Raw genomic sequence first — 16,979 nt, forward strand, 5'->3', positions numbered from 1 at the left:
TTTTAAAGCTTCATAACTTTTTATTGAAATACTCATATAGAAAAATACATAAATCATGAGTGTACAGTTCAATGGATACTCACAAACTAAACACATGCACGAAATTAGCATCCAAATCAAGAAACAGAACATCACTGGCAACCCTGAAAACTCTCTTGTGTCTCTCCCAATCACCGCACTCCAAAGATAACTAGGATATATGACTGTCAACATATAGATTAGTTTTATCTCTTTTGGACCTTTACATGAATGGAATCATACAGCATGCATCTTTGTGTCTAGCTTACTTTACTTAACACTATACTTAATGAGACGAATCTGTTTTCCATGCAGCAATAGCTTGTTCATTCTTGGGCTACAGTTCGGGATCTTTCTTCAATCTAAATCTTGGCAAATTCATCTTCAAGAAGTATATTGGAGATGCCCAGCTGGAGTGTTTTATCATGTTCAACTTTCGCTTGAATTTCCATGTTTCAGTGAAGACAGTTTCTGCCTCTTTTTTTGGAACACTATTTCACAAGTCCTGATGTAGAAAATATTCCTGAGAGTCTGAATTTTCCTTCCCAAGAATCCTTTTTATATTATCTAATTACTCTCCCTGGGACCATGATATTTTTCCAATGATAGAAGACTATTATTGTTCCCTCTTAGTCATCTTTTTGGCAGTAGTGCCTTTCTTCTTGCTTTTGTAGAACAACGTCTAAATGTCTTTCTGCCTTCTGCCATCATGTTGAATTTTAGGGTCCAATCTATCAGCAAAATTCCAAGGACCATGTCCAGCCAATGGACACACACTGGGTTGTAAACAATCTTCATCTAAGGGAAGAATTTGTTTTTGTTTTTTTATTTTTTATATTTTTTTATTTATTTTACTTTACAATATTGTATTGGTTTTGCCAAACATAAACATGAATACTTCCAACACTGGATCACACAGAGGCCCATCACAGTCCCTGGGGGCCCTTGGAGGCTCGGGCATCTCTTTGGCATTTTCCTGCTAAAGGGAGATAGCACTTGGAAGCACAGGTAGACAGGTGCACATAGACGGCTACACAGATAGAAAGAACAGGGAGCCTCACTCAGAATGTTGTGGGCCCTAACGGGTGGTAGGCTAGCAAAAGGGACATGACATTGACCAGCAATGACCTAGATAGGTGCACACCAAGAAGACAGTTCTCCAAGTCAGCTGAGCCCAGACGTCCTTGTTTTCTGGTCCCCTGAAGGATTGCACAGACAATGGATCAGAATAGCCTGATTGGTACTGGGAAGCTGTCCAAGGTGATGGGAGAATGCAGAACGCAGGTGCCTGTCACTCAGCTGTCCAGGGCGAGTGTTTCCACCTGCCCAATTCTCTGCAGATCGGTCCCTGTCACGAGCAAATGCCAAAATTTTGTAGCCTTTGAGGCTAAATCACAGAGTTAGAAGTGTAACCTGACATGATCAACGAGCATGTGAAAGAAAATAACCAGCACCAAGAAATGTGGGTGGTTACCAAAACTCATGTTCCTGGAGAAGAAAGCTTGTACTTCTGCATACCTGCAAGTTTCCTGTCAGGGATATTAGTGTGCACACATGCATGTCTGTGCATATGTCCGCACAAATATGCCTGACAGTATGCTTGTGAATATGAAGTGTTGGAAGTGACCTAGCTAGGTGATGGAAGTTGGATAGCGAAAACATGAAAGCCATAGGGAAAGGTACATACTTAGTCCATCAGAAGCACTGGAGCCAGGGTACCAATGCGTGTTATCTCACTGAGTGAGCAGTTTCTAAGTGGAATCACAGTGGGTGACCCCACAGCCCCTTGGACATGCAGCTGCAAAGGCCTTTCCATCCTTCTCGAACACTGGGCATTCTTTCCCTGACCTTATCATGAGCATGAGCAACACTTGCCATTTATGTGAGGTTTCAGAAATGGACCAGCACGGCAGCATAGGCACTTGCTACCTGAATAGTCTTCCAGTCTGAAACATCACTCTTTGTACTCTTTGCAGAAAGCATATACAAGGGGTCAGGGCTATAGGATGGATGGCTTAGATTGATCCTGTTCCTGTTCCCAGCCCCAAAGGATTGGGTAACTGGGAAGGCTGGTACATGCTCTCAGATGGAGAACAGAGCTACTTGAAAGGGCCTCGATAGGGTAAATGGGCAGACATACATGTCTCCCGCACCAGTTAGTCACGGAACTTAACAGGGAGTTGTCCTTAGCGACTCACTGGCAGGAGTTTGAACAAGGTTCAGGGAGCTTCCCCATGCCAGCAGAGGATGCCCCATTTCTCCCGCTGTGAAAAGTGTGGCCAAGCCACCTCAGGCCTGTGTAGGTTCACGTCTGTCCAGTGAGGGAGGGAGGGTTACCCGACCCCTTCTGCAGTTCAGCAGTGACTGTCCACGGTTGGCTTTCAAGATTGAGAAAGCACTCTCCAAACCTGTGGACTAAAAATATCTGATCTCCCTTTGGTGCAACTCACTCAGGAGGAGTAGGGGCTTGCCTTCACTCTAAGGATAAGCTTCTCCTATGAGTGTTGGTGTCCATACAGTGGCAAAGGGCAACGGCACCACTTAAAGAGGTGGAGACACACAGACACCAGCCCTGGTACACACAAGGAAGGATTGCTCCAAACAGTGCTATGCCAAAGCAGAGACAAAGAGACAAAGAAAGAGCTCTGTACCCTAAGGTCCTGCTGTCCCTGAACAACGGAGATCAACGTGGCAAACGGTGGGGTTTTTCCCTACTCCCCTAGCATCCGGCCAGCAACAGTCTGTCTGTCCCATGGAGAAAAGTATCCAGCCACTTGGCACCCCTGTGTATCCTTTGGATACTCAGGGAGAGCTCCCAGTTATTGAAGGTCCTGTGGGACACAGGAGTGTGCTGTTTGGATTGTGGATCAGGAATGCGTGGTTGGAATTTCCAGATCCAGATCAATGACAACGCCTGAGGTAGCAGCAGATGCAAAACCTGCTAGTTCTATGGAACAGAATCTGGCCATGTAGTGGTGCTGGATCCCAGGAACCACGGAAGATGACATCCAGTCTAGGGGTGTGTCCATCGTGTGCTGTCCACTACCCTCTCGGCTGTTGGTCTAGATTTGAGTCAGCTGCCTGTGCGTGGCTCACAGCCTAGGGCCCCGCCTGTTTGGCTGGTGTCCCAGGGCCCGTTCACCCTGTCGTGGGCTGCCACCACCCATTTCTATAGTCTCAGGCCACCCCCCACACACACCAGCCATAGCCTCTGAACCATGCCCCACACTCCCCACACCAAAAATGCTAGTGGGACCCACAGGGTTACTGCACCCTGAGCCACCATTGCTCACCACTTGCTGTGGTGCTATTATGTCCTGTCCCTTAGCATCTGACCCAGGCTGGGGTCATGGCCAGAGCCAAGAGGAGTGTGAGAGGCGGTCAAAGGAATGCCGGAGCATCCTGAGACCCCGGACCTTCTTAGTTGTAAGCCTGGGTGCTCAGGGGGATGGGGCCCCGTGGCCTGTCCTGGTGATGCTGTGCTTGGCGGGGAAGTTGCAGCCACCAGCGGTCACACCAGGCAAAGATGCCACCCTCTTCAGAGTGAAGGCAGCAGAGGACGACAAGGCCCAGGCAGATGGAGACTTGGTTGCAGAGGACATCATTGAGGATGCGGAGGTTGTGCCGGATGAATAACAGAAACAGGGGTCTTCCCTGGAGCTGGAGGAGAAGACGGTGGAGGAGCAGTGCCAGGAAAGGCCTGGAGGCCCGAGTGAGCTCCCAGCACTAGATGTGCTGTAGGCACTGGCGACCCTGCAAGTGGGACTGAGCTCTGAGCCTGAGAAAACCTGCAGGGCCTACATTTGGTTCATGTGCAAGAGCCATGAGAGGAGGAAGCGTGACTTGGCTCAGAAGAGTACCATCATCCAGGGCATCCCTGGCTTCTGGGCCAAAGTGGTATCCTTTCTGCTACTCCTTGGGGTCTGCTGCTCAGGAGGAGGGGGAGGTGCAGTGGAAGGAGCTGGTGGAGGGGTGGAGGCAAGGGCGCAAGTTAGGTGCTGGTGGACCCTGAAGGAAGTGTGGTACTGGGCAATTGGCAGGCTCCAAAGGCCCAGTGAGTAGAGTCTGGGCAGGGCCACACCTGTAAGTGTCGCAGCCATGACTTTGTGTGTCTACTTCAGGCCTCCATCTGAGGAGGAATAGCCTCTAAGTCAGAAATGACCAGAGACAGTACACCAGAGCAGCCTTAGCTGACAGTTATTGTTGTAAAGGTGATTCCTTAGAATAACGAGAGGTGGTCCTGAAAGGAAAAGTTCAGCTTGCTGCATGACCGTGGATGGCTCGCACTACGTGTTGTGGGAGGATCATGTTATCCATGTTCCTACACTGTGAGAGTTTGGAGAGGCTTCATGGAAGCTGTTAATGCCTGCCTGGGAGGCAAGCTGAGGATCCTAGAAGCTTGCACCTTTTCCCTCCTCCCTATCCTAGCAGGTATAGGTGCGAGCCATCCACAGTCATGCAGCAAGCTGATCCTTTCCTTTCAGGACCACCTCTATTTCTTGAAAAGAGTGATCATTAAGGAGTATTACCTTGACATCACTGGTAAAATGTGAGTCCAGGAATGATGATTGTGGGTGTGCATTTGTGTGGAAGATCCACCTATGGGATCCACACCCATCTCCCCTCTCTTCCTGCAGGGTATAGGGGACATCGTTCCACTCCAGTTCATTGGCCCGGCACAACAGGGAGCACGAGCTGCAGGCTGGACACCAGGAGCCTTAACTTTCTCAACTGGTTGTCAGGCCACAACTGCCCAGAATCAAACAGGATTGCTGAGGTGGTATTGTTTTTGTCCTGCATACAGTTGATGATTGTTGTTGGAGTACTTGGGTGCTCGTGTGAAGGTTCGGATCCTGGTCAGCCCAGGGCTGACCTTGCTCAGCAGCAAAGTGTTGCCAGCAGATTATCAGCGAAGACGAGTGGGATGATCCCCTGAAGGACTACCCCAGGAGAGAAGATTCTTCCATGACAGAAATGCCTGTGGTGAAGGGGTCTGGAGATGGGCCATGAAGGGATAGTGTGTACTATCCGGGACACTATCCTTTCCCAAATGGGGATGCTCAGTCTCATGCAAGCTGGCTGTGAAAGCTGAATTTGGGCCATGCATGTAGCAGGTGGCCTGCTGAGACTGGGGCTTGGGGATTCAGTGTGTCTGTGACTGAAGCAAGTCCCCTCAAATCAGTTGTGGTTGCAGAGTGAGAGTCCTAGGTGATACTACTAGAGACAGGGTGAATTAAGTTTCTTTGTCAGAATCATCCTTCCATGGGTCCTGCCATCCCCTGGCCTCCTGTTGCTCACTGAGTTTGAGATTGCCTGCACCTTACACTCCCGCCCCTTACCCTGGGAAGGCCTATCATTGCAAGGGCGTCTTCTCCAGCATCCCAGTGCACCTGTGTGCTGACTTTGGGATCTTCTGTGGATTTCCACATCCGCCACTCAGTGGCCCAGCACCACCACACATGCTGCATTGGAAGAAGCTTCAGACTACCTTGGAAAAATATGGAAGAGCTCAGGGAGGAGGTGGACCGGAAGCCACAGGACAGGACATGGTGCCTACTGACTCCATCTCCGACATTGCAGCGACCAACCACCCTTCGACTGGGGACACCTCGTGCTTCCTCTTATGGTTGTTCAGCACCTGCTCTCCTGTCGCCTTCATATCTACATCTTCCTTGGGCCAGACACATGCACACACACACACACACACACACACACACACACACAGCCGACACAAACACATGTGTGTATACAAACGCATGCTCAGCATGGGGACACAAACACAAACAGGGAACACAGGCTCCTGAAATACCTTTGTTTCCTGTTTGGGTTTGTGTCCCCATGCTGAGCATATGTGTGTATACACACATGTGCTTGTGTCGGATGTGTTTGTGTGTGTGTGTGCATGTGTGTGTGTGTGTGTATGTGTGTGTCTGGCCTAGAGCAGACGCAGAGATGAAGACCAAATACAAAAACACTCTCACCATTTCTACCTTGCTATTGTGTTTGTTTGGACCGGGAAGAGGAGTTACATGGTCTGACGATTCACCCAGGACAAATCAGATGGGCTGGGACTTTGAAACCACTGGCTGTGGAGCCCTCAGTCTGTGGGCACAGGAGCCATTCTGTGGAAATGTGGACATGGCTACGGCAGGACTGGGATGGTGAGGAGGCTAAGGTCCTGCAGAGAAAGGCAGAAACCCAAAGGAGAATGAGGCACAGATTGTCAGCTGCACTGCAGTCTTGTTCCACACACGTGAGGAGAACCAGGAACATCCTGGGCCTGTGCTGCCCAGGGACAGCCCATCAGCCAGCACACTCTTTCCATGAGGGTGGCACACACTCACATTATGTGATGCACAACACAAGATGAGCTAAGGTAGGCTGTCCTTGGAGAGACAAAACCGTGATAAACCACAGGCATCCTTGGAGAGACAGGGTGCGAATGTGGCATGCCTCCAGGCACTTCCAGCCTCCCTGGCAGTGCAGGCAGACAAAGATAGTGCAGGGGTGGGTGTCCGTATGTGGCATTATGCCAGGATGTGCCTGTGAGGGAGGGAACAGAGAGGAAGCAAGAATGGTGGGCTTATTGCATGTCCCAAGGCACCTCTGGAGAGTGGGAGACAGGGAAGCCCCTGGGGTCAATTTGAAGCCTGCTGGTTTTCAGGGTCAGGGTCTAGGCAATAGCAGTCCTACCAAAGATAACCAACCCATGGCTCGTGCTGAAAGTCCTGATGTGAGTTCCTTCTTTCCTCTGGGGTCATGCCCCTGGTGTGGGTCTAGACGGACAAAGGAGCAAGGCTGCACCTGAGGGAGGATTCTGGCAGTCTTGCTGGAGCAGGTTCTCTGATTTTGTCTAGCGGATCTGCCCTTGGTGACACTCAGATGGATGCTGCCTTCCCAGTGACTGTCTTAGATGTCTTTGGGCCCAACCAAGGACAGGCTTCATTGGCACTTCAGCTCTGTGGGCAAGCAGGTATAGCTGATTGTATGAAGACCTACCTGGCCCTAATGAGAGCAACTGAAAGGGAGTCTTGGCATTTAGTAAATCAGTGAGGCATGGGTGGTTCAAGCACTCTTGGATCTGTCACAGAGTTAGAAGTGCAACCTGACATGATTGATGAGCAAGTGAAAGAAAACAGCCAGGACAAAGAAAGTCAGGTGCTTACTAAAACTCATGTTCTTGGAGAAGAAAGCCTGTACTTCTGCATATGTGCAAGTTTCCTCGCAGGGACATTAGTGTGTTCACGCATGTGTGTGCAGATGCATCTGCCAGTATGTTTATGAGTACGAGCTGTCAGAACTGGCCTAACCAGGTGATGGAAGTTGAATAGCAAAAACACAAAACCATAGGGAAAGCTACGCAGACTCTAGCTAGCAGAAGCACTGAAGCCAGGGTACTTACTGATCCCCGTTAACTCACTGAGTGAGCAAGTCCTGAGTGGAATCACAGTGGTACAGCAAGGATGCCTGGCAGAAAGGAGAGGCTGGAAGAAAGTGCCGGGGGGTGACCAGTGAGAGTGCAGAAGATCTGAGACACAGAACAGGTTGCAATCCCAGACACAGAAGCCATGGTGGGTAACCCCACAGCCCCTTGAACACCCGGATACAAGGGCCTTTCCATCCTTCCCAAGTGCCAGGCATACTTTCCCTGACCTTACCATGAGCATGAGCAACCCTTGCCTATTTTGTGTGGTTTCAGTGATGGACCAGAACTGCAGCATAAGCACCTGCTACCTGCTGTCTTCCAGTTTGAATCATCACTCTTTGTACTTTTTGCCAAACACATATATTGGGTATCAGGACTATAGGACGGATGGCTTAGCTTGATCCTCTTGCTGCTCCCAGCTCCACAGGCTTGGGTGACCGGGTAGGCTTGAATGTGTTCTCACATGGAGAACAGAACCGCTTTGAAAAGGCCTCGATAGGGTAAATAAGCAGCCGTGCATATTTCTGGCACCAGTGGGTCATGGAACTTAATGGGGAGCTGTCCTTACCATCTCCCTGGCAGGTATTTAAATAATGTTCAGGGAGTTCCCTCAGGCCCCAGGGCATGCCCCATTTCTCCATCTGTGCAAAGAGTGGCTAAGCCACCTGAGACCTTTGCAGCATTCACATCTGCAGCGAGGAAGAGACGGTTGCTCCGCACCTTCTGCAGTTCAGCAGTGACCACTCACTGTTGACTTTCAAGTTTGAGAAAGCACTCTCCGAATGTGTGGACTGACAAAGTCTGATCTCCCATGGGTGCAACTCACTAAGGAAGAGCAGGGCTTGCCTTCTCATATAAACTTCTCGTATGAGCACTGGTGTCCAGAGAGTGGCAGACAGCAAGAGCACCACTTAAAGAGATGGAGACAAACAGACACGAGCCCTTGGTACACACATGGAAGGATTGCCCAAAACAGTGCTATGCCAGAAGCAGAGATGAAGAGACACAGAGCCAGCTCTGTACCCTAAGGCTCTGGCGTCCCTGAACCGTGGAGATCAACTGTAGCCAATAGTGGGGTTTTTCCCTTCTCCCCTAGCATCCAGACAACAACAGGTTCTCTGTCCTATGGAGAAAAGTATCCAGCCACGTGGAGCCCCTGTTTATCCTTTGGATTCTCAGGGAGATTTCTCAGTTACTGAGGGTCCTGAGGGACACAGGAGTGTGCTGTTCAGACTGCAAAGCAGGAACCTGTCGTTGGAATTTCCAGAACCTGGTAAAGGACAGTGCCTGGGGTATCAGCAGATGCAAAACCCATTACCTCTCTGGAGCAGTATATGGTGTGCCATCAAACAGGAACCGTGGAAGATGCCCTATGTTTGAGGGGCATGTCCATAAGGGTGCCGCCCACCATGCTCTCGGCCATTGGATAGATTTGAGCCAGCAGCCTGTGCATGGCTCACAGCCTAGGGATCCACCTAGGGATCCGCCTATTCGGCTGATTTCCCCAGGGCCCCTTCACCATGTCCAGCACTGTCTGCCACCCCTTTCTTCAGCCTCAGGCCACTGGAAAAACACCAGCCCCCGCTTCCCTACCATCCTCCTTACTCCCCGCTCCCAAAGAGCTAGTGGGTCCCACTGGATTACTGAAACCTGAGCCGCATTTGCACACCACTTGTTGTGCTATTATGTCCCATCCCTTTGCATCTGCCCCAGCCTGGGGTCACGACCAGAGCCAAGAGGAATGTGAAAGGCCGTCAGAGGAATGCAGGAGCATCCTGGGACCCCAGACCTTCCTAGTTGTGATCCCCGGTTTCAGGGCCCTGGGGTTGGTGGCCTGCCATCCTGAGGCTTTGTGAGGCTGGGACCTTGCAGCCACTAGTTGTCATGCCAGGCAAAGGAGCCACCCTATGCAGGGTGGAGGCGGTGGTCGATGGTGAACCCCTGGTGGACAGAGACGTGGTGGTGATTAGGTGGTTGTTCCAGCTGCTTGTGGAAGAAGTCATTGAGGAGGTGGAGGTTGTGGCAGACGAGGAGCAGCAATACGGGTTCTCCCAGGAGCTGAAAAGACGGTGGGGGAGCAGGGCCAGGAAAGGCCCGGGAGCACTACTGAGCTTCCAGGGCAAGATGCGCTGCAGGCACTGGCTGCCCTGCTGGTGGAACTGAGCTCTGAGCATAAGAAAAACTGCAGGGCCTACTTCCAGTTCATGTGCAAGAACCAGCAGAGGAGGAAGCCTGACTTGGCTTGGAGGAGAGCCACCATCTGGGGCATCCCTTGCTCCTGGGCCATAGCTGTATCCTTTCTGCTTCTCTTTGAAGTCTACTGCTCAGGAAGAGGAGGAGGAGCAGGAACTTTTTCCCTCCTTCCTATCCTGACAGGTGCTGTTGTGGAGCCATCCATCGTCCCACTGCAAGTTGATATTTTCCTTTCAGGACTCCCCTACTTCTTGAACACAGTGACCACTAAGTAGAATTACCTTGACATCACTTGTAAAACGTGGTTGCTGTGGTGATGAGTGTGGGTGTGCAAGGTTGTGGATTGTCCACCTGGGGGATCCACACCCATCTCCCCTGTCTCTCTGTAGGGTACAGGGCACGTTGTTCCACTCCTGTCCACTGGTTCTGTGACTTTGAACGGGTAGCATCCAGCCGCAGTGTGGACAGCAGGAGCCTTAACTTTCTCGGCTGGTTGTCAGGTCACAACTGCTCAGAATCGAACAGGGTTGCTGAGGTGTGGTTGCTTTGGGCCTGAACACAGCAATTCATTTTGGGATTCTTGGCTGCTGGTTCACCTTGCTCATATTGCCAGCAGATTGTCAGCGAAGATGTTTGGGGTGATCCCCTGAAGTAGTACCCTGGGCAGGAAGGTTCTTCCATGAGAGTAACTGACAGAAACATGTGTGGAGATGGGGTCTGAACGCGGGCCCTGAAGGGACACTCGTGTGATACTACAGGGACACTGTCTTTTCCCAAATGGGATGCTCAGACTCATGCAAGAGCCTGAATTTGGGTTGTGCATGTAGCAGGTGCCCTCCTGAGACTGTCTATTTGGGGACTTGGTGTGTCCGTGAGTGAAGCAAGTCTCCATCAAATCAGCTGTGGTGGCAGCACCAGAGTCCAGGTGATACTACTAGAGGCAGTGTGTATTAAGTATCTTTGTCAGAATCATCCTTTGTGGGCCCTTTCATCCCCTGGCCTCCTGCTGCTCACTGAGTTTGAGATTGCCTGGGCACTTCACTCCTGCCCCTTACCCAGGGAACGCCTATCATTGAAAAGGTGTCCTCTCCAGGTTCCCAGTGCACCTGTGTGCTGACTTTGGGATCTTCTGTGTTTAAGGTCGGACTCCAGGGGCCATGATGGGCCGCCCCTCCTCTCCCTCCCACCGGCGAGAAAGTCCCTAATGGAGGATCCTCCCAGATGCCAGGGACCAATGACAGCACACTATGCCAGCTAAAGCCGCCCCACCCCAGCCGCATAGAGAAACCTATCAGTTCGCGACACCACGAACCAGCAGCCTATCCAAACCTCCATCCCCTAGCCCAGCCATCCCTCGCAATGTGCATATATAAACAAATTTCCAATGCGGTCCGGTCGCCCGGATTTCCTTGACCTGCCCCGCTCGGGTCTGGGAACCCTGCCCGGGAACGCTTTGCCGTTAAAGCCTGTTAAACATTTTTTGGTGTACCTGGTTGTCTTTTACCTAACACTGTGAATTTCCACATTCACCACTCAGTGTCTCACAACCACCAAACATGCTGCGCTGGAAGGAGCTTCAGGCTGCCTTGGGAACATATGGAAGAGTTCGTGGAGAAAGTGAACAGGGAGCCCCAAGGGCAGGACATGGTGCCTACTGTCGCCATCTCTGACATTGCTGGCCTCGGTCGTCTTCACCTCCTGAAACACCTATGCTCGTTGTTTGCATCTGTGTCCCCGTGCTGAGCATGTGTGTGTATACACACGTGTGCTTATTTATGCTGGCTGTGATTGTGTGTATGTGTATGCGTGTATGTGTGTGTGTGTGTCTGGCCAAGGGCAGAGGCAGAGATGAAGGTGCCAGGAGAGGAGGTGCTGAGCAACCAGAAGAGGAGTCATGAGGCGACCAAGGTGAAGGTGGTTTGTCGCCGTATCTCTGCATTGACCCTGCCCAGGATGGGAACGAGGAAAGGATGGCCAATGATAACTCCAGACTGTGGCTCCAGATATCTGCAGTTAGACCAGATACAAAACACACTCATCAGTCCTACCGTGTTGTTGTGTGTGTTTGGACCAGGAAGAGGGGGTTCATGGTCTAAGGGTTCACACAGAGCAAATCGTGTGGGGTGGGGCTTTGAAACCACTGCCTGTGGAGCCCTCAGTGTGTGGGGCTGTGTGCTGGCCTGTGGAAATGGTGGACGTGGCTATGGCAAGATCCGGGATGGTGAGGCTAAGGTCCTGCCAAGATGGGCAGAGAGCTTGAGGAGAAAGAGTCATAGATTGCCTGCTGCACTGGAGACTTGTTCCACACACATGTGAATAGGACAGCTGGGAAGGTCCTGGACCAGCGCTGCCCCAGATCAGCTCTGCAGCCAGCACATGACCTCCCTGAGGGTGGCACACACTGGCATGATATGACACAAAACATGAGACGTGCTAAAGTATGCTGTATCTGCAAAACCACAGGCATCCTAGGAGAGATATGGTCTGTAAGCGTGGCATGCCTCCAGGCACTTCCAGCCTGCCTCCCTGGCAGTGCCAAAAGGCGAGGAAAGCACAAGTGGGTTTACCTGTGTGATCTTCTGCCAGGATATGCCTGTGAGGGAGGGAACAGAGAAAAGACAAGGGCGGTGGGCAAACTGCATGTCCCAAGGGACCTCAGGGGAGTGGGAGACAGAGAAGCCCCTGGGGCAGTTCAGGGCCTGCTGGTTTTCAGGGTCCAGACTCTAGGCAATAGTGTTCCTGGCAAAGATACCCCATGGTCCGTGCTGAAAGTTCTGACATGAATTCTTTCTTTTCTTTGGGGTCTTGCCCCTGGCTTTGGGGGCCTTAAGGGCAAAGGTGCACATCTGCACCTGAAGGAGGATTCTGGTAGTCTTGCTCGAGCAGAATCTCTGATTGTGTTGTAGGGGATCTGCACCCAGGTGACACTCAGAGGGATGTTGCCTTCCAGGTGACCGTCTTGGATATCCCTGGGCCCAACTGGGCACTGGCTTCCTTGGCATGGGTGCTGTGTAGGGAAGCAGGGATGTGTGCCTGTAGGGAGTCCTACCTGGGCTTAATGAGAGCAACTGAAAGAGAGCCTTGGCATTTAGCAAATCACTGAGGCATGGGTCGTTCAAGCCCTCTTGGTTCATTTGAGATAGTAAAGCTGCTTTCTATCCAATGGAGGCATTAGCTCTGGGCCCAGAAACTGCAGGTTTCCCAGGGCATCATCTGTTGGGGGACTCTATGTGCATGGGTAGTGTTAAACAGAAAGGAAGACGTGTAGGGATGCCACCTTACTTTTATGGCCTCCAGTTCCATTCTTTGTATCGGAAGAGACCCTGTATCCATGTGTACCTTCTTCACAACCTTGGATCAGACCCAGGCCTATCACAGTTTCTGGGTGCTTTTGGAGGCTCAGGCGTTTCTGGCCTTTTCCTGCTACATGGAGATGGCACATGGGGGCACAGGAAATGGTACACACAGAAAGCTACACAGATAGGAAGAACAGGGGGCCTCATTCAGAATGTTGTGGGCTGTAAGGGGTGGTAGGCTAGCAAGAGGGGCACAGCATTGACAAGGAATGACCTAGATAGATGCACACCGAGAAAGCAGTTCTTCAAGTCAGCTGAGCTCAGAGGTCCTTGTTTTCTGGTCCCCTGAAGGAATGCACAGGCAATGGATCAGGCCAACGTGACTGGTACTGTGAAGCTGTCCAAGGTGATGGGAGAATGCAGAAGGCAAGCACATGTTATACAGCTGTTCATGGCAAGAACTTCCAACCCTGCCTGCTGCTCTTCAGGCCAGACCCTGTCAATAGCAAATGCCAAGATTTTGTAACCTTTGAGGAAAAGGCACAGAGTTAGAAGTGTAACATGACATGATAGATAAGCAAGTGAAAAAACAAGGACAAAGAATTGTGGGGGCTTACCAAAACTCATGTTCCTGAAAAAGAAAGCTTGTACTTCTGCATATGGACAAGTTTCCTCTCAGCGATGTTACTGTGTACACTTGCATGTTTGTGCACATGTGCCTGTAGAAATTTGAGTTCTTACCAAAATTCATGTTTCGGGAAAAGAAAGCTTGTACTTCTGCATATGGACAAGTTTCCTCTCAGGGATGTTACTGTGTACATGCGCATGTTTGTGCACATGTGCATGTAGAAACTTGAGTGCCTACCAAAATTCATCCTGGGAAAGAAAGCTTGTACTTCTGCATATGGACTGCTTTCCTCTCAGCGATGTTACTGAGTACACATGCATGTTTGTGCACATGTGCATGTAGAAATTTGAGTGCTTACCAAAATTCATGTTCCTGGAAAAGAAAGCTTGTACTTCTGCATATGGACAGGTTTCCTCTCAGTGATGTTACTGTGTACACATGTATGTTTTGGCACATTCGCGTTTAGAAATCCCTGCCAGTTCGCTTGTGAGTATGAGCTATTGCAACTGACCTAGCCAGGTGATGAAGTTGGACAGCGAAAACATGAAGTTCTTAGGGAATGGTACATTGTCTCTGGCCAGCAGAAGCACTGAAGCCAGGGAATCGCTCCCCGTTTTCTCACTGAGCAAACACGTTCCAAGTGGAATCACAGTTGTGCACCTAGGATGCTTGGCAGAAAGGAGAGGCAGGAGGAAAGAGCCTGGGGAGTGTGAAGACGAAAGTCCACTACACCTGCAGTTTATTAAAAGTAGAAAATGTACCTAATGAGCTGGGAGGACAAACTGTACTTAATTAATTGAGTTATCTAAGAGGATTTCCATCCAAACAGCCAAAAGTGCTTCCTGGTTTCTTCTTGCTGGTTGTAGTAAAACATGAAGGGAATTTTTTTTTTTAATGTTTAAGATAAAGATTATTAAAACAGGAGACAAAATTAGCTGATTTGGGAATTTTCCAGTCTTTTAAGATGACAGAAGATGTTAAAATTAATGTCCTCAAGCAAGATCATATCCAGGGCATTGAGATTAGGTGGTCTAAATATGACATTTTACACCACGGATAGGCCAGTTCTTCTTCATATTATTTTTTATAAACAAAGGTGTTCTAAAGATGAGTGTGACTGCAAAATTCTTTATTAAGCCTCCGAAAGCTGGAAGGGGATGCCTCATGGCATTATTTAGTCAGGCCAATACCCTCCAAAGAGTTTAGGGGTGTCACTCAGAGATCCTTTCAGTCACACAATAAGACTTCTACCAAGGTTCAGGGTGTTATCCCTCAGCTATCTCAGCAGAAAACCAAGACAGAGTAAGCCTTATTATGAAGACGTGTGATTGTGGCTTTGGAGTGGAGTGCTTTGCCATGAACACCAGTAAGAGTATCAGGAGACACACCAAGGTTTTAAGATAACATATTTAAGTTCAGCTCGGACTGAAAGGACCAGCAATAGTACAAAATAGGAGCTCTGGACTTCTACCTTCTACAAGCAGGAAGCAGGCTTGGGAGACTGTTTCATGTAACCATATATCTTTGCAATGGCATCATGTCAGGGGGTAGAATGAAAAAAATCAGAGACTGAAGCCTAGGAAGTTTCCAGGCCTTAAATACTAATCAAAGGACTGCCCGCAAGAACCCATGGGATTTCAGAACTGCTACTATTGACTCCCATCTCCCCTCCCCTTTCTGGAACAGGAGTGTCTATGAAGGTTATCTATGCCTGAACCACCACTGTATGTTGGCTGTGATAGGGAGCAGATTAACTCATCTCTTTTGTTCACACATCCTCAGGTCTAGAGGAACTACACTTGTGTAATTTGAACTGATGTGTTGGAGACTTGAGAGGCTCTTGGACTGCAAGGAGATCAAACCAGTCAATCCTAAAGTAAATCTCTCCTGCATATTCATTCGAAGGACTGATGCTGAAGCTGAAGCTCCAATACTTGGGCTATGTGATGCGAATAACTGTCTCATTGGAAAAGACCATGATGCAGAAAAAAATGAAGGTAGAAGGGGACAGCAGAGGATGGGATTGTTGGATAGCACCGTCGACTCAATGGACTTGAGTTTGAGCAAGCTCCTGGAGTTGATGGACAGGGAATGGACAGGGAAGCCTGCAGTGCTGCAGTCCACGGGGTTGCAAAGAATACGACACAACTGAGCACCAGAACACTTGAGATACTGTACACGTGGACCCTGATCCATAGCTGGACCTGACTTAGATGACAAGGTTCTGAACTTCAAGTTAATGCTATAACAGATAAATTGTTTAAAAGCATTGCCAGGAAAAGGCATTTTGGACATACACGCATGTAAACAATTTCTGGCCATGTGTGTACCACGTGGTTTTAAATTATGTCCACGGTTCCTTCCTTCTCCCCTTCACATGTGTGGTGGATTTAGTGGCTCACTTCTCATGTTAGAATATTGTAGAAATGAACAATCAAGCATCTGAGACTAGGTCATAAAAAGCACTGCAGCCTCCTTGCTCATCCTCTTGAAACACTCACTCTAGAAGCCAGCTTAGTCATATCTCGAGAACACTCAGGTAGCCCTTTAGAGAGGGCCATGTGAAAGAACCAAGGCTTTCTCCCAACAGCCAGCAAGCAAACTGGTTTCAACAGCTATGTGAGTAAGCCATCTTGGAAGGAAATCCACCAGCGCATGTCAAGGCTTCAGAGGATGGCAATCTCATGAGGCACTGAGCCACAACACTCAGTTGAATTACTCCTGGATTCCCAACTTTCAGCAGCAGTATGGAATAATATTGTTTTAAGCTGCTAGTTTTGGCTAATTGGTTATGCAGCACTAGTTCATTAATGCACTGCCAACTTTGGGCAATGTCTTTATTCAGGGCTGCCTGTCCAACTAGTCCAATCTAATCCAGAATCTGCTACTTCAGTTTAGAAAACATAGCCCACCCTTGATTTGACCACCCTCAGTATCAGATCAAATATCATTTCACTCACCTGAATATCTTATCAGCCTTGCCTAGCCTCAGCAATGATCCTCTCAGTTGAGCCAGAATCCACCCTCACCCTTATAGTCCTCTTAATAAGTTTCCATCCACTGACACCCATTCTGTTATTGTTGTCCATTGCTTTTCAGTCTCCCATCTCTGTTTGCAATCCCATGGACCCACCCTGTTCCTTAGCTATAAATCCCCCTCCTGGAGTCACACATAAGCTCAATCTCTCTCCCATAAATCCCCACTGTAGTACTCTTACCTTGAAGAAAGTTTTTCTTACCACCTTTCGTAAGTGTTATGAATAATTTTTTAACATTCCCAAGTTATGTTAGTAAGCATTATTATCAAAGGAATATAGTTCCAAGTTCTGTTAGTAAGGATTATTCTCAAAGGAATATAGTTTTATATCTTTATTCTTTATAATATATTCATTTGGGGAAACAAATTTCTAGAATTAAA

At 49.3% G+C, this 16,979-nt stretch overlaps 1 pseudogene; it reads left to right on the forward strand.

The window, feature by feature from the left end:
- The first annotated feature begins 3,330 nt into the window (after positions 1-3,330).
- Positions 3,331-4,080, forward strand: LOC138431320 (testis-specific Y-encoded protein 1-like; annotated as a pseudogene).
- The last annotated feature ends 12,899 nt before the right edge of the window (positions 4,081-16,979 follow it).

The sequence above is a fragment of the Ovis canadensis genome, chromosome Y (genome assembly GCF_042477335.2).
Source record: "Ovis canadensis isolate MfBH-ARS-UI-01 breed Bighorn chromosome Y, ARS-UI_OviCan_v2, whole genome shotgun sequence".
Taxonomy (NCBI): Eukaryota; Metazoa; Chordata; class Mammalia; order Artiodactyla; family Bovidae; genus Ovis; species Ovis canadensis.